We start from the raw sequence: 18898 nt of genomic DNA on the forward strand, positions 1-18898 counted from the left end.
ATCTGTAAAATGAGGACTTGAATTATATTGAGCTCTCCTGTAGGAGAAAGAGGAAAGAGGGTTGCCAGGAAAATTCTGCCTGGAGACTTTAGGACAGCTGCTCCTGAGAGTCACTAGTGAGTCTACCTTGATGGTTCTGTGACTGCAGATATTGGTAGGGTGCTGCTTCTGTGTTAGGCTCTCTTTCTCGAGTAATAGTAAACCAGTTGGTGAGAAAACAAGACTGAAAAAATGATCCCTTGACATAAACCTGTTATAGACCCCTCATTGCACATTCTTTGAGGACCTTCCACTGTGGAATTCTGTAACTGAAGTCCAGGGGTAAAGGTAGCCCAAATGTGAAACCAGCCATATAACACTAAGGAGTGACTTTTGTTTTTTTGTTTTGTTTTTTTTTGTTTTTGGGACGGGGTCTCGCTCTGTTGCCCAGGCAGGAGTGCAGTGGCACAATCTCGGCTCACTGCAAGCTCCGCCTCCCGGGTTCACGCCATTCTCCTGCCTCAGCCTCTCCGAGTAGCTGGGACTACAGGCGCCCGCCGCCACGCCCGGCTAATTTTTTGTATTTTTAGTGGAGACGGAGTTTCACCATGGTCTCGATCTCCTGACCTCGTGATCCGCCCACCTCGGCCTCCCAAAGTGCTGGGATTACAAGTGTGAGCCACTGCGCCCGGCCAGGAGTGACTTTTGTTTTATAATTATTATTGTTATTATATATTTTTTGAGACAGAGTCTCACTCTGTTGCCCAGGCTGGAGTGCAGTGGCATGATAATCAGCTCACTGAAACCTCTGTCTCCTGGGTTCAAGCTATTCTTATGCCTCAGCCTCCTAAGTAGCTGGGACTACAGGCATGTGCCACCACATCTAGCTAATTTTTGTATTTTTAGTAGAGATGGGGTTTCACCATGTCGGTCAGCCTGGTCTCAAACTCCTGGCCTCAAGTGATCCAGCTGCATTGGCCTCCCAAAGTGCTGAGATTACAGGTGTGAGCCACTGCGCCTGGCCAACTTTTAAAAACAAAAACAATGACAAGAGAAAGCTTTACCATGATGTTGAAGCACCTCAAAATAGCTGGTATGTAGTGAGTGCTTAATAAATGTTGGCTAAATGACCTGAGTTTTGACATTTGTTGGAATTGAAGACCTAAAGTTAGCCTGCTAGATTACATTTGGCATGTGCTTTCTTTGTTGGAACCTGTGGGTTTTTCAATATAAACTTGGAGCTTTAGAACTCTAATGTCCCATAATCTCTGTAAGATCCTTATAATCAAATTGGATTTGTGCTAAAGTATAAATTATTACTTATTGCCTTGTATGTCCTTAGAGTGGCACTATTTATAAACAAATAAGCTGCAACTGGAATTGGAGTATTTTCAAATGAATGACTTCTTAGTTAAAAAAAAACACACTCACACTTAAATAGCATTTGATATTTTGTGACAGTGTCTAGGTGAGCAAGGAAAAAGTCTAGTAGCCACAAAAGCCACAAGCCACGTATGGGTGTCTTGGTAAAGAAATAGGGGTTTTTAAATGTAAATAAGAAATACAAATTTTTTTAAATGGGGAGTGAATCCATTTCATTTGATCTTTGTCCAATAGCAAATGACTTATAAATTCTTGTCATACCTTAAACCATTTCAGATGGCAAGTGTCAAAAAATCTCTCTTGCATGTAGCCTTGTAAGTCTCTTAAAATTCTGGAATTTTTTAAAAAAATATGTCTATTTGATATAACACTATTGTATTCTGGAAACAAAAAACCCTTTGTCCATTTGGCAGATTAAAAAAAGTAAAGAAAAGCTATGTATTCATTCATGGCAGAACTAAAGAAAGAGTCCTAAATCATACAAGTTAAAGCCTGAAAATTCCTTTTAAAAAAACCAAAATGCCCTTAGTTTACCAGGGTCATTATTATTCTAAGAGCCACTCCGGCATGGTAGGAGGTATTCTTGAATCGTATCATGATGTCTATACTGTTTGATCATATTCTTCTTTATGTCAACTCTCCTATTTTTCTTTTCTTTTTTTTTAATGTTGTCATCATAATGTCCAGAGCTTGTGACTGAGGAGAACAAATCTGGCAAGATGCGGATGTACTTTCTGGCAATAATGCCAGCTCATGTGATGTTCTTTGTTACTTTTTGGGGGATACAGACAGTTCAGGACAAAATGTTCTCTTAGGAGACTTTAAATTAGTTTTAGACAATCAAATCTTCAAAGATGCACTCCCTGATGGCAAAAGCTACAGCACATATATCTCCTAACACAAAAGATATTGTGTGGCAAAGTCAATGTTGTGTAGAAAAGTCAATGTTGTATAGAAGAAGAGAAAATAAAAAAATGAAGCAATTAGCAAGTTAATCTTTTTAAAGCATTTGCAACTTGATGCTTTCAGGAATAAAAAAACAAAAAAGTTGTAAAAGTCCTGTAGATGAGGCCCTCAGGTTCTACAAGCTGTGTCTCTTCCAGTGTTCAGGAAATGGCGCTTCAACATACGTTCAGCTGCATGAGCAGAAACTGCAGAGTCATTCTTGCCCTCACATGATCTCTCTTCCCCGACAACTAGTCCATCTCCAGGTCCTGTCACTGTTGCCTCCTAAATATCCCTTGAATCTCTGTTTTTCTCCATCTTCATTAGTGCAAGCTCCTCCTATTTATTAACTCTCCCCTGGACTACTAGAATCAAACTCCTAACTCCACCTGAGTCCTCTCTGGCAATATCCCTTTGCGCCCCCATCGCAAGTCAGTAGCGAAAGTGATCTTTTTGAAATATACATGTGACCCTATCCCATGCAGCTCAGATTCCAGCAGTTGCTTTCCATTTACTTTCATGAAGACCGTAAACTGTCACACAGTCTCTAGAGCTCTGCATTCACAAAAAGATGCAGCTTGGGAAAAGACAACACAAATAACATGGCACAAAGCAGCAAGTGGTAAGTACAATGTGAATGGTCAGAAGTTGTGTGGGTTGAGGCTCTGTGTGGGTACAGTGTGTGGTGTAGTGGCTCTCAAAGTGTGGTCCCGGATTCAGCAGCATCAGCATCATCTGGAAACTTGTTCCAAATGCAGATACTCAGGCTCCACTCCAGATCTACTACATTAACAACTCCGGAGTTGGGGCCAAGCAGTGCGTGTGTGTGTGTGTGTGTGTGTGCGCGCACATTGGTGCCTGTGTGTGTGTGTTTTGAGACAAGGTCTCACTCTGTTGCCCAGGCTGGAGTGCAGTGGTGCGATCATAGCTCACTACAACCTCAACCTTCCGGCTTCAAGTGATCCTCCTGGTCTCAGCCTCCCGAGTGGCTGGGACCACAGGTATGTGTAACCACACCCAGCTAATTTTTGCATTTTTTGTAGAGGTGGGGCTTTGCCATGTTGCCTAGGCTGTTCTTGAACTCCTGAGCTCAAGCAGTCTGCCTGCCTCGGCCTCCCAAAGTGTTAGGATTACAGGCGTGAGCCACCATGCCTGCCCCAGTCTGTGTTTTAAAAAGCCTCTGGGTAATTTGGATGGGTGAAAAAATGTGAGAATATTTGTATAGCAGTTGTTGTGTGCATGGCCCAGATGTCCTAGAAGGACTGAAAGATTTATTCATCTAATTGCTGAGAGTGCTATCAGCCTTCCTACCCAAGACCTCTTTCCAGGGGGCAGTCTATAACCATTGACTGGTTGATGCAGAAATGTAAAGACCCTGTCTGCAGCTACAACATGGAGCCACCCTAAAAGGCTGCCTTGGTGTCAGAGCCCCCTGTGGGTTGGCTGAGGTCTTCGTTGAGATTCCATTGCAGCCCAACTTCTGCTTTGCCCAGCCTGCTTCCTTTCCTTCCGTTCCACAGGTGGGAATCCTAGCAGCACCTCTTGATCTTCCCACACTCTAATTTTCCTCCCAGAGACTGCTTCTTTGGGTACCCCCTGAGCTGTGGGGTGTACTTCACAAGGAAAATGGGACTAGTTGAGACTTTAAAGAGGATGGGGAAGAAGCCAATAAGTGATGAAGGGAGGGGTGGAAGGATTGGACATGGGAGGTGTCCCAAGAGAGGAAAGCAGCATGAGTGAAACATATCCTAAGGCCCATTAGGAACAGGAGAGCCACAGAAATGGGCTAGGTCACAGAATAAGGAGGGAGTAGTGGGATATTGCTGAGTAAGTAGTTTGTGGAAGGTATTAAGGTCCCCAAATAAATAATTTGAACTTGATTGTAAAGTTAACATCAGGCTCAATCACACTAACATTAGTTGGCTCACTCAGCAATACCCATTCAGTGCTGGAGAGGCACTGGTGAGCAGACAGACCTGGTCCCAGTCCGCCAGGATCTTGCAGTCTCATAGAGTAGCTAGGCATAACTCAATCACACGAATGCCGAATTTGCACACACACACTAAGTTATAGGGGCTCAAAGACCTGATGAAAGACTCTATATACTAGATAAACATATGTACCAGGTATACCTGTGAGAGACTCTATGTACTAGGTATACAAATGAGGGTCTATGTACTAGGTATACGTATGTACTAGGCATACCTAGTACATAGACTCTCTCATTCAAATTTCGTTGTGGTTTTTCCCTTATGAGACCATGAGTTCTTTGAGAATGAAAATTGCTTTGGGTCCTGATTTCTCCAGAATGTAACAGTAGGTGCTCGAAAACATTTATTGAATGAATTATGAGCTCAGGGACTCAACTTCCCATCACTTAGCACGTACTAGATTCTTGACAAACGTTTGTGAATGAATGAATGAATGGTTTTGGTGTCAAGGTGGTTCAACCAGAACTACTTCCAAAGTGCTGATAAGGTGTCATGTTGTTCATAAACACTGACGTTATTTTAAGAACTGCTGAGAGATTTTAAGAGACCTTCCCTGTGTCAAGATGCCTTTTCTTTTTTGAATGGATGGTGATAGTAAATATTACTTTATTTTAAAGTATCTTTTTTTTAAAAAAAAAAAAAAAAAAAAAAAGAGAGAGAAAGGGGCTCACTTTGTCCGCCAGGCTGGAGTGCGTAGTGTGATCATAGCTCACTGCAGACTTGGACTCCTGGGCTCAAGCCATCCTCCTCCTGCTTCACCTTCCCGTGTGGTGAGGATTACAGGGATGCGCCACTGCGCCAAGCTCTAAAATACTCTTACTACTCAAAATAGTCAATAATTTAGTTGCCAAGTTAATTTTTGAAGTAGTCAAAAATTTTGAAGCAATTTCTAAAAGCAAGTTGGGATAGAGGGGAGGCCTGGTGTCTGTTGAAGATCAAGGATTAATCTTTGAGCTGCCCTTGATTTCTTTATCCTTGAAAAAGTTGAGGATGTCTGTGATTGGGGGTTTACTGGGAGGGAAGTGAGGTGATTACTGGAGAGGAAAGGGAAACAAGGTTATTTTCAAGAGTTGGGTAGGAGATACAGATTGGCAAGAAAACACTTCCAAAATAAGCAACAAAAACAAACCAACTTTGTAAAACTGTTTGAGGGCAGATGAAAATTCTAATTGAAGAGATTCAGTTACGTTCAATGCAGGATAGGAGAAACCAGTTTTAGATTCATTTGAAAGCACTTTTCTGTATCCACCTACTATGCACAAATGCTCTGATGTAGTGGCAAGTTAGGAAAGAGGAGGGAAGTGGTCAAGGGATGGAGGTAGGGCGGAGTGTGCGCTGCTCAAGTAGGTACCATGGTGAGCAGAGGTTGTGGGCATGTGGGGTTGGAATTAGTGGGATTAGCAGTTTGTAACTGGCTGCTCTTATAAATTTGGGAGCATTAAATATGTCTGGACGAGAGGACTAACAAAAGTTGGCAAAGTGATACATGGTAGAGATGGTCATTCAGTAATCAAGTAATTTGTATTTTCCCAGGGGTGTAGCAGTGAGGATGAGGCTGGGCAGCTGGCTGCAGGAAGATGAATGACAAGGGGACAGCAGGGTGATGGAGGTGATGGATAGCTGGTTGACAGCAAACAGGAAGAAACAAAAGGAGGGAGGGAAGGAAGGAAGGAAGGAAGGAAGGAAGGAAGGAAGGAAGGGAGGGAGGGAGGGAGGGAGGGAGGGAAGGAAGGAGGGAAAAGAGACAGAAAAATAGAATATATTGCTGGCTCTCTTGTTGTTTTAGCTGCCTAGTTGCTATGTAAACAAGAATCATAAGAGATGGAGTATGGGAAATCCAAGCAATATCCAAAAAAGAAACCAGGACAAAGAAAATCCTGCCTGTTTTGCAAAGAAGGCAAGGGTAAGAGCATGTAGAGTTGGAATTAGTAGGATCAGCAGTTTGCAATTGGCTGTCCTTATAAATTAGGGAGCATTGAATATATCTGGACCAGAGGACTAAGAAAAGTTAGCAAAGTGGTCCATGGTAGAGATAGTTATTCAGTACATTAAGTAATTTGTATTTTCCCAGATTGATGAAAGTGTCTTCATAACCACAAGAATGAAAAACATGTATAAAGCTATGGTTTTTATGTGACTAAAAGTTGGCAAAATATCAAATGTAACTGAATTATCTTTGATCATGCCTGAGCATTCAGCTGAGCTGCTGATACTTGGATGGGTAATAAAATAATGACCTATCTGGTTAATAAATTATCATATATTTTTCCATAAAATTTGTTCTTCTTGGCTTCCTTTCAGCAAAATCATAAATTGTGTTGTTATTGTAAAACAAAAGTAGAATATCAGGACCTCAAACTCACTATGCCAAAGGGAAAGTTAAGCTTGGGAATCCAGCCACCAATACTGTTTTCCTTTTGTATCCAAATAGATAACTGTAATTTCACAACCCATGTCATAGCCTCATTTGCTCTACTCCCTCTTTTCACATGCTTACTTTAATCTTATGTAAAATGTAGATTTACTGAGCATGAGACAATACACAATTGACTCTTCCACACTCCCTCTTTTCACATGTAAAATGTAGATTCAGTGAAGCTAATCAGCCTCACAAGACTGTAACCATCTGCCTCACTGCCTACCCTTCCTCCCATCTCCTTTTTTCCCCCTTTTGCTTGTTCTTTCCCCTTTAAATACTAAAGTTCACAAAATCTCCCTTGGAAAAATCATAGGTCAAAGGTGCTCCTGGGATTTGTGTTTCTTCCTGAGCACATCTTCAACCTTAGCCAAATAAACCTTGAATTGTTTGAGACCTGCCTCAGTCACTTTTTGGCTTCCATTTTGGTAGCCACAGAGGAATTCTCTCGGTAGAGTTGGCCCTTGGCCAGCAGCAACTCTCCTATCAATGCCTCATACTGCCTGGGTTTTTTTTTTTTTTTTTTTTTTTGAGTTGGAGTCTCACTCAATTGCCCAGGCTGGAGTGCAATGGCATGATCTGTGGTTCACTGCAACCTCTGCCTCCTGGATTCAAGCAATTCTGCCTCAGCCTCCTGAGTACCTGGGATTACAGGTGCCCGCCACCGCACTGGGCTAATTTTTGTATTTTTAGTAGAGACGGGGTTTCACCATATTGGCTAGGCTGGTCTCTTGGCCAGGCTGGTCTTGAACTCCTGACCTCGTGATCTGTCTGCCTTGGCCTCCCAAAGTCCTGGGATTACAGGCATGAGCCACTGTGCCCGGCCAACTGGGGCTATTTTTATTTCTATGACTATTGGGATGATTTGCTGAGGTCTGGGAGCTTCTCCCTTCAGAGGTCCCTGACCTCCCCCAAATTTTCAGTCGAGATGAGGTTAATTCTGCTGCAGAACTCCTTTATGGCAGTTTTATTTACTTGCAACAAGGAAGATGAGTTTCCCACTTCCGTGATGGTGGAGAGTAGACTTTAGCTTAGACCTCATCTCCAGGTAACATGCTGATTTGGGGATTCATTTTGGTATTTGGTAGCTGTCGGTCAAAGTTAATTGTCAGCTGGCTATCACTTCTCCTTATGATCAGAGATCTAGGCTATATGTAAATTTTAAGAGGTGAGGTGAAGAGGTAGGTAGGGGTGGTCTGATCTTGTTAAATTTGGGCATTATCTTTCATCCTGAGAGTGATGAGAAGTCATTGAAGAGTTTAAAGGTGGAAAATGCATTGTGAGGAATGGGTGGGAGGATGGCTAGGCTGCAGGCAGAGATCACTTTTTTCTGTTTTTGTTTGTTTCAGTCCATCTTTTGTTAGATTTGACCAACTTCTGGTCCCCTCTTATGTCAACTGAAATCTCTGCAGCTGCAGAAAGACAAATTCTACCTCTAAAATCCCTGGCCGGTTAAGAAAAATCAAAATTTGACTACCTGAGAGGTTTTATTTACATAAGACTGCCTTCCCAGACTCTCTGTCTGTGCTGTTAAAGATTTTAGAGATCTCTTATACTAAGCAATTAATGAAAAAGATAAACTTTTTTAAAGGACAAAGGCTAACCTAAAAAAATTCTCGACTAAAACAGGTGCAAAAAAGTCTGACCTAAAATAGTTCTGGTAGTTAAAATTCCCATCAGGGCTTGAGTTCGCTTTTTAATCTGGGAACAACAAAGGCTACTCCACCTTGTGGCCTAATAGTTAAAATTCTGCAGTTTTACCTCCACTGCATGGGTTTGATTCCTGGTCAGTGAACCCACCCCTCTTGGTCTGATACTTGTGTGAATGTCTTTTGGGGTACCAATTTATTATTGATCCTTTCCCTTTCCTTGGGAAGCTTTTGATTTCCTGTTTTCTTCTGTCTGTTTGGGGTCACACAAGGCTTTTGAACCTTTGTGGACAGTCAGCTGAGAAGCTAGGATCCTGGAGAACATGTCCTGAAAGAAATGTGGTCTATACCCGCTTTATAGATAGTGAAATTTTTCTTCTCTGAGCTGTCTTTGGGGTGATTCTGGATCTTGTAAAAAACTGCTTGCCACCTCTTTGGAGACATCTCATGTGTCTGTGGTTGTTATAATCTTGGTTGAAACACTTGGGAAGATACCTTTGCTAAAGAAGTTCAAAAGCAAAAAAATCAACCATTTGTCCCAGCTAAAATCTGGTAATGAAAGATCTGAAAGGACTTTTTTAGAGAGCTCTATGGTTAGAAGTCAATTTAATTAGAAGCTGATATCTAGCCTTTATGCTTTCAACACCTTTTGTTTCCTGTTTTTTGGAATTTTTTTTTTATTTAGTTGACTAAAACTTTTTTTTTTAAAGATGGGTCTTGCTTTGTTGCCCAGGTTAGAGTGCAGTGGCACAACCAGGGCTCACTGTAGCCATGCTCTTCTGGGCTGAAGCGATCTGCCCACCTCAGCTCCTCAGTAGCTGTTGCTACAGGTGTGCACCACCACATCTGGCTAATTTTTAAATATTTTTGTAGAGATGGGGGTCTCACCCTATTGTTCAGGTTGGTTCTAAACTTCTGGTCTCAAGCAGTCCTCCCACGCCAGCTTCCAAAAGTGCGTGGATTACAGGTGTGAGCCATTATGCCTGGCTGGCTAAAACTTAAAAAAAAAAAATTATGAGCTTAGTATCTTTGTTGGCTTTCTTTAAAAAAAAATTGTTCTCCTGTTTATATTTACTCCACACTATTCCTCCTTCTTCTTTGCCATCTTCATTGCTCTGAGTCCTCATCCCACGGGATATGGGTCGATCACAAAATGGGCTGATTGGGGTTGAGTTGTCCATCAGACTTGAAGGAATGTCCTTGCAGTGAAGTGCACTATGGAAGCATTGTACTGTCTTGTCCCATGGCTTTTGCTTCTTTTTGGGGACCCAGGATTTGGTATAAAAAATGGGATCCTTGAAATTTTGGGGGACTTGTGTTTTGCTTTCCAGCTATGCCTGCTTCTCACATATTTAAATATTAGGCCCTAAAAATTGCATGCTTTCCTTTCTGTATTCACTAAATGGCTCCACCTGATGAGGCGGGAGAGTTAGTTCCCTGACAGCCCCCTGAGGACGTGTGACATGGATGTGGCACGTATGTTTGGTCACCACCGCTGCTCAAATCCCCCTTATGGGAGGGGGAACATGCAGACGGACAGGCGCAGGAGTTGAAGTGGGTATATGTTACAGTGTGCTCTTTTAGCACATCCGTGGATGGCTTAAGTGTTAACCAGCTCAGTGGACCCTCTGCCTTTCTGCAAGGGGAGAGGGCAAGTGTGACAGCTTCCTGTATCCCGAGCTCTTGTCTAGTGTCCTGGAAGAATCAGGTCACACACAAACTTGAAGGATGGTGAATGTGGGGTTTTATTAGGGGTGGAGGTGGCTCTCAGCAGGATGGATGCGGATCTGGATATCGGATGGAGTGTGAAGATAATCTTCCCCTGGAGTTTGGCCATCCAGTGGCCGATTCTCCCCAGCCAAACTCCTCCCAATGTTTCTTTTCTTCTTTTCTTCTCTGCCGTGCTGTTCTGCCATTTGTCTGCTTGTTGCCTTCTGGAGCCAGGGGTTTGGGGTTTATACGGGTACAGGATAGGGGGCGTGGTGGGCCAAGAGGCAACTTTTTGAGTACAAAAACAGGAATGCCTGTTCTCACTTAGGGCCACAGGTATCCAGGCTTGAGGGTGGGACCTTTGACAGGGAACTGCTCTCTTCTACCCAGTATTTCCCTGTCTTCTGTCTGTATCACCATGAAGCCAGTAATCTAATTAAGAAAACAAGCTAAGCCAAAAATCCAAAATACAACTTTCAGGCATTTAGCTGGCTATCTTTAAACTCCTTTGTAAAAGAAACATCTTTAAGAAAATTCCCATTTTGTAAGGGTGTCTGCCGGTGTACATTAGAAACATTTACCATTGTTTTCATGTTACAAGTCATACCTTTGCTTAAGGTGGTTTTCCTGGTCTCTTAATTGAACTTTTACTTACACCCTTTAAAACCCCTTTGGTTTGAGCAAATGATGGCACAATATTTAGGCCTAATGCCTTAGCTCTGTGCTTTGACATATAAATTTTCTACCTTGTTTCACTTAAGAGCTGTCCCTTTAGAAATGCAAATTTAGGGTTGCCTAGCTGACTATTGTTTAGGGCAGGAAACAGGTAATCAAGAGACTGATAGTCTAAAGTGAAGGTGAGATTTTGAAAACTGGCAAATGAAGAATCTTATAAATATGTAAGATCTGCTACTGTCTATGTGTCTATGTGTTTATACGTGTTGTGTGTATGTGATGTTTCTCTACCAAAATATTTAAAAGGGCTCTAATTAATTGGCTTAAAGAAAAAAGTAAGTGCTTAAATCAAATGTGTTATCACAAAAATAGAAACTTTAATTCAAATGCCTTGTAGTTCACATGACTTTATTAATCTTTAGTAAATTAAGACAATTTAAAAATTATGGGTAAAATAAAAAAAGTCTTCAGAATTTAATTTAGACATTTTGTCTGAGTTCATTGATTAGATACTATCTCTACCAGATGTTTTAAGGCATAAAACTTGCTTCTATGATTTATTTTGATACCTAACTTGTCTATAAACTTATGTCTTTAGACTTATTTATTTATTTATTTAATTTTTTGGAGATGGAGTCTTGCTCTGTTACCTAGGCTAGAGTGCAGTGGCGCGATCTTGGCTCACTGCAACCTCTGCCTCTTGGGTTCAAGCAATTCTCCTGCCTGCCTCAGACTCCTGAGTAGCTGGGATTACAGGTGTGTGCCACCACGCCAAGCTAATATTTTGTATTTTTAGTAGAGACAGGGTTTCGCCATGTTGGCATTGGCTGGACTTGAACTCCTGACCTCCAGTGATCCACCTGCTTCAGCCTCCCAAACTGCTGGGATTACAGGCGTGAGCCACTGTGCCCAGCCTTATATCTTTAGATTTAAGTTTTTAGGATATGACGAGGCCTAGCTCCAGGCATTGTCCTTTGTTCTGGACTTTGCATCTGGTACATAATTAAAACGGCTTACCTCCTAGGTTTTTCACTAAAAATAAGAGTTACTAAAAGTTAACATTGTAATAATGTATATAATTAACATTACTAAATACAAGAGAAAAAATTCTCCATTGAAAGTGTATAAGGGAAGTAGGACGTGTTTTTGGTTTAAGAAAAGTTATCAGAAGGCATGAAAATGTGGTTTTTGTTAAAAGGAAAGTAATTTTGCCTAGTTTAAAGGTTTTCTTCTTTAAATTAAAGGAATAAAAAAAGGACAGATAAAACTAAACAAATATAAAAAGTTGGAAAAGAAGGTAAATTTTTGTCCTAAAGTAAGATGACAGGACAAAACTGAAGGTTTAAGCAAATTGTAGAAGGTTTATAGACTGACCTTGTGAAAGGAATTGTATGTGCAGTTGTCTAAAATTTAAAATGATTATTTACTTTTTCTATACAGTAAATATTAATATCAAAAGCACATCGATGTTAGAGTCTGGGCCCTTGAATTGGAATAACAGAGTTTTCTTGCACCATGTAAGATGTGCATGGTCCTCCTTTGCCTTCAGCCATGATTGTGAGGCCTCCCCAGCCATGTGGAACTGTGAGTCCATTAAACCTCTTTTTCTTTATAAATTATTTAGTCTCAGGCATATCTTTATTAGCAGCATGAGAACTGACTAATGCGCTATCTTATTTTGATTGTATTGTTTGGGAAACTGAGTCTCCTCTCAATAAAACAGTAAAAGTTTTTGCTTAATTTATTTATTAAATATTTTTATTCATTTATTTTTTAAATTTATATTTATTTATTTTGAGACAGGGTCTTGTTGGTCACTGAGGCTGGAATGTACAGTGTCACAATCATGGCTGATCACAGCCTGAACCTACAGACTCATGCAATCCTCCCACCTCAGCCTCCTAAGTACCTGGGGCTACAGGCACCTGCCACCACACCCAGCTAATTTTTAATTTTTTTGTACAGAGAGGGCCTCACTATGTAGCACAAGCTGGTCTTGAACTCCTAGACTCGAGTGATCCTCTGACTTTGGCTTCCCAAAGTGTTGAGATTACAAGTGTGAGCTGCTGAGTGTAGTGGTTTTTGCTTTTAAAATCCTTGAATTATCATTTGGCTAAACTAATGACTTATTTTACAGTGACCTGTGTACCTATTTTGTGATATCAAGTGTTTTAAATCTTTGATATTTAACACATTTTCCAAAATCAAAATTTCAAGTTCTAAATTCTTTTTTATCTCATTAACTTTTTCAGATATTAGGTCCCCTTAAGTCCAAAGGAGACATATTGAGCTTATTTGCTATGTTAAAAATTATACAAGAAATGTCAAATATGAAATGGTGTTTAACTTTCTTTGGGTTATATTTTATTTGTTATTACTATGCGTTCCAAAATTGTATGAGATTCCTATAATTCTGCTGTCTTAATGTTATCAGCTATAATTATATTATGTTAAATTGTTACATACCAAAAAGATAACCAAATTTCCTTGACAATTGTGTATTTAACCATGACTGTCCTATGACTTTTGTCATCCACAGACAATTATTGTTTTACTTTGATTCTTGCCAAAAAGCTGTTTATAGTCAGCTACAGAAAAAAAACAACAACAGCTTGCTTTTTTGGGGAAATTTATGGAAAAGAGTCTACTGGGTGCTATTAAAGGCAAATTTCAGATAATTTTAGACATTTTAGAGAGAATTTTAGAGAGAAAATTTCCAGGATTCTCACTGGAGAGCTAATGTGTTCATGAAGCTTGCTAACCCCAATCAAATGGAATGAGTTAATTGCATGGGACTGAACTAATGGAGGACTGAAATAATGTTTCTATGACTTTTTTGTTTGAAATATTGCTGATATTTTTGTGTTTTTTTGGGTCAAGAAAAAATCGATCTATTTTTAGCTTTTAACAATTTTGTAAACTATACCCTTGTGAGCCAAATTTGAAGCATATTTCCTTTTCTCTACCTGATTTCTCCAGAATTTAGAAACTATTTGTAAGTATTCTTAATTTATAACAATATAGTTATTTGCATAAGTTCAGCAAGAATCTGTTTTCTTTTGGAATAGGCTATAATTGGAGACACTGGTTATTTTACCAAAGCTTTGACTGGCATGGCATATTTTCAGATATGACCAGAATGCTTTCAGAAATTGAGATGATGTTAGAGAGCCAATAAAAGCCCCTTGGAGACTGGGCATGGTGGCTTGTGTCTGTAATCCTAGCACTGAGGCAGGCAGATCACCTGAGCTCAGGAGTTTGAGACCAGCCTGGGCAACATGGCAAAACCACATCTCTACTAAAAATACAAAAAAAATTATCTGGTTATGGTGGCATGCCTCTATAGTCCCAGCTACTCAGGAAGCTGAGGCATGAGTATTGCTTGAATCCAGGAGGTAGCAGTTGCAGTGAGCTGAGATCATGTCACTTCACTCCAGCCTGGGCAACAGAGTGAGGATCTATCTCAAAAAAAAACAAAAAAAAACCAAAAAAAAACCAAAAAAAAAACCCTTGGAAAAACTGGCCTTTTACATTGTTTATGAAATTCCTTTATGGGGTTATTGACCTGTGGTAAGTAGAGAATGTCATTTTCTGACAGGCCCAGGAATCTCATGTTATTTTGGGACCTCAAGAAGAGAGGAATGGAGACAGGTATCTGCAGGCACAGACAAATTCTTGGCTGTGCTTGAGAAGGCTTTAAAAGTCTAATCTGAGATTCCTTATGAAAAAGTTCCAGCAAAGCCAATTTAAAAAAAGCCTATTGGCCAATAATTATTCTTGCTGTACTTTATGCAAGTAATCAGGCCAAGTATAATGAGACTAAAACTTTTTGCAAATAAATTGGTCTTTCTGTGATTTGTCTTTGGTAAAAATAAAGGATTGAGAGAAAAAAGTTATGTTTCAAAAGATAGCTGGGCACTGTGGCTCACGCCTGTAATCCCGGCACTTTGGGAGGCCAAAGTGGGAGGATCACCTGAGGTCAGGAGTTCAAGATCAGCCTGGCCAACATGGTGAAACCCTGTTTCAACTAAAAATGCAGAAATTAGACAGGCATGGTGGTGCATGCCTGTAATCTCCGCTACTTTGGGGGCTGAGGCAGGAAAATTGCTTGAACCCAGGAAGCGGAGGTTGTAGTGAGCTGAGGTCACTATAGTATACCTGTTTGATTCTAGCTTTATTCATTTTATTTCCGTTTTTATTGTCTACAATTTATTTGGACTTGATTCTGAATTCTTTCTTAACTATATGTTTCCAAACTAACATTAATCAATTTTTTTATCCCATTTTTCTGACTTGGAATCACTAGAAACTAAAACTGTGCTTACCTTAAAGCCCTCCAAACTGAACTTAGGAGTTCAGGAGAAATAACAGCAACCTATGCATATACGTGTGTGTGTGTGTACATATATATATATATATATACACACACATATATACTTACATATATACGTATATATATACACACACACAGACATATGCATATACACACACACACACATACATATAGGCCACCTTCGTGCCTGCCACTGATGTATGGACATCTCAGTAGTACAGCCTGAATTGGTTTTCCAGGATTGCTTTCCCTTTGCTGCTACAATTTGTCCTTGGTCCCTTTTCTCTTTCTATTTTTGGTCTTTTTTTTCTTTCTTCCTTTCTCCCCCTATCTTTCTCTGTGGGGTATGAGACTTCACAACATCTTAGAAATGAGCCTTCCTAGCATGTGGATACTAACCTTCTAGGAATAAATCATTCTAGCGATGATTTATTTTCTTCTACAGCACTTTCTCTGAAATATTTTGAAGAACAGGGGTGATATGTTTTGGCTGTGTCCCTACCCAAATCTCATTTTGAATTTTAGCACCCACAATTCCCATTTGTCATGGGAGGGACCTGGTGGGAGGTAATTGAATCATGGGGGTGGGTCTTTCGCATGCTGTTCTTGTGATAGTGAATAAGTTTCATGAGATCTGATGGTTTTGTAAGGGAGAGTTTTCCTGCACAAACTCTTTCTTGTCTGCTGCTGTGTAAGGTGTGCCTTTCATCTTTCAACATGATTGTGAGGCCTTCCCAGCCAAGTGGAATTGTGAGTCCATTAAACCTTTTTCTTTATAAATTACCCAGTCTTGGGTATGTCTTTATCAGCAGCATGAAAATGGGATAATATGGGGGGGAATGTAAAAGAAAAATAGAATTACAGGGCCCCCAAACTCACTATGCCAAAGGCAAAGTTGAGCTTGGGAAATTAACTTGGTAATCACCAATACTGTATTTCTTTTGAGCCCAAACAGATAACTGTAATTTCACAACCCCATGTCATAGCCTTATTTCCTCTACTCCCTCTTTTCACATGTTTACTTCATCTGATGTAAAAATGTAGATATACTGAGCATGAGACAATGCATAATTGACTTTTTCCTCTCCTCCCACTTTTCACATGTAAAATGTAGATTTAGTGAAGCTAATCAGAGCCTCACAAGAATCTAACCATCTACCTCACTGCTCATGCTCACTCCCACCTCTTTTTGTCCCCTCTCCTGCTTACATTTTCCTCTTTAAATATTCAAGATCACAAAATCCTCTTTGGAAAACTCATAGGTCACGGATACTCTTGTGATTTACGGTTTTCCTTGGCACATCCTCAACCCTGGCAAAATAAACCTCTCATCGATTGAGACCTGCCTCAGTCACTTTTTGGTCTGTATTATAAAAAAGATTTTCACATAGTTGGTGTTCTATTAACAATGATACCAAATGAGGCCATCTTTCTTCAGTCAGTGTAGGTCTTTGACAGTATTTTTTAAAAATTAATTTCAATTTGAGAAAGCGTCACTCTGCTGAGACAGAGTTGAAAACAAACCATGAAATTTATGTATCATGTTCAAACATTCTAGTGGGGCCACATTTGGTAAATTATTATTGTGGAAAACAAAAAATCTTAATTTCATCACATAAGCTATCACTTACGGGGTCATTTTCATCATCTGTTAAATCTATACAGTAATATAAAGAACCAGTATCAAATTTCTAGACTTACACAGATTTAAAAGTAATAGGAATTGGAATTCTAAGTAATAGGAATAGGAATTAAAAACTATACATTGCTATTCATGAATCTGTTACATTTATGCTGAGAGGAAGAGCTGTCAAGTTAATTAACGTATCTCTTATCTATCTAACTAAGCACTTCTGTCCACATTCTCCCTGCACCCCAAAGCTGTGTCACTCTCTGATGGTGGTAATGGCCCAACCCAGAGCATTAGGCACAGTTATGTTTTGTTTTTGAGGACAGAAAGTAAGTGGAGTAGCATTTTCCTGGGGCCTAAAGCGTTCTTCCCAGAAATAAATATTGAGTCACAAGTTACCAGTTTCCAAACCAGAGGTACCAGGTGGTTGTTGTCCTCCTCCTCATTCTTCTGCTGCTCCTCCTTCTCTTTCTCCTCTTCCTTCCTTTTCTTCTTTTTCTTATAGTATCTTTATGGAGATACAATTCACATACCATAAAATCCACCTAATTAAAGTGCTTTTTAGTGTAGTCACAAGTTGTGCAACCATCGCAACTAATTCTAGAATGTTGCATTACCCCCAAAAGAAACCATGTACTTGTTAGTAATTAGCAGTCAATCCCTATACTCCTTCCTGCTCCCGGCCCTGGCAACCACTAATCTACTTTGTATCTGTATGGAGTTGCCTATTCCAGATAGTTCATGTAAACAGAATACCACAAATGTGACCTGTTGTGTCTGGCTTCTGTCACTTAACATAATGTTTTCAAGGGTCATCCATATCAGGGCATTTTCTGGTATTTCATTCCTTTTTATGGAATGGCCAAATAATATTATGACCAAACAATATTCCATTGCATGGATACTACATGTTGTTTATTCATCCATCAGCTAATGGATATTTGGGTTGTGCCTACTTTTTTTTGCTATTATGAATAACGTTATATGAATATTTGTGCATACTTTTATGGCTAAATACTATTTCACTGTATGGATACTACATTTTGTTTATTCATTCATCGGCTAATGAATATTTGGGTTGTGTCCACTTTTTTGTTGTTATGAATAATGCTATATGAACATTTGTGCATACTTTTTTTTAAGACAGCATCTTGCTGTGTCATCCAGGCTGGATGTGCATACACTTTTTGTGGACATATTTTCAATTCTATTGGATCCATGACAGGGGTGGAGTTACTGGGACATGTGGTAATTGTATGTGGGCTTTGAGAAACTGCCAAACTGCTTTACAGAGTAGTTGCACAATTTTGCAACCAACCAACCAACCAATATATGAGGCTTCCACTTTCTCCACATCCTTTTCAATGCTTGTAATTGTCTGTCTTTTTTCTTTCTTTCTTTTTTTTTTTTTTATAGGCAGGTAGGCAGGTCTCCCTCCTTCACCTGGGCTGAAGTGCAATGGTAGGATCATAGCTTACTGCAGCCTGGAGCTCCTGGGCTCAAGGGATCCTCCTGCCTCAGACTCCTAAGTAGCTTGGACTGAAGGCATGCAGGCATGCACCACCATTTCTGGCATCGGCACATTTTCATTTACAGTAGACTTTCATGGAATAGTTTTGGATTTTCATAAAAATTGGGAAGATAATACAGAAAGGTCCTATATATCCCACAGCCAGTTTCCCCTATTACTAACATTAGTTATGGTACATTTATATTACATTATTATACATATCATTATATATTATGTATTGATACATACATATGATATTATACATATCATTACATTATGATACATTTGTTACAATTAAGAACCAATATTGATACATCATTAACTAAAGACCATAGTTGATTCAGATTTTTAGTTTTACCTGTCTGTTTTGGTTCTAGAATCTCATCCAGGACACCACATTACACTTACTTATCATGTCTTCTTTGACTCCTCTTGGTTGTGACAATTTCTTAGACTTTTCTTGTTTTCCATGACCTTGACAATCTTGAGGAATAATGTTCAAGTATTTTGTAGATGACCGTGTATTTAAATTTATCTGATTCTTTTCCTCATGATTAGTCTTGGGTTATGGGTTCGGGGAGCAAGACCTCAGAGTTAATGTACCATCTTTATCACATCCTGTCAATGGCATATACTACCAACATGATTTATCACTGTTCATATTGATCTTGATCACC

The sequence above is a fragment of the Symphalangus syndactylus genome, chromosome 21, assembly GCF_028878055.3.
Source record: "Symphalangus syndactylus isolate Jambi chromosome 21, NHGRI_mSymSyn1-v2.1_pri, whole genome shotgun sequence".
Lineage (NCBI taxonomy): Eukaryota > Metazoa > Chordata > Mammalia > Primates > Hylobatidae > Symphalangus > Symphalangus syndactylus.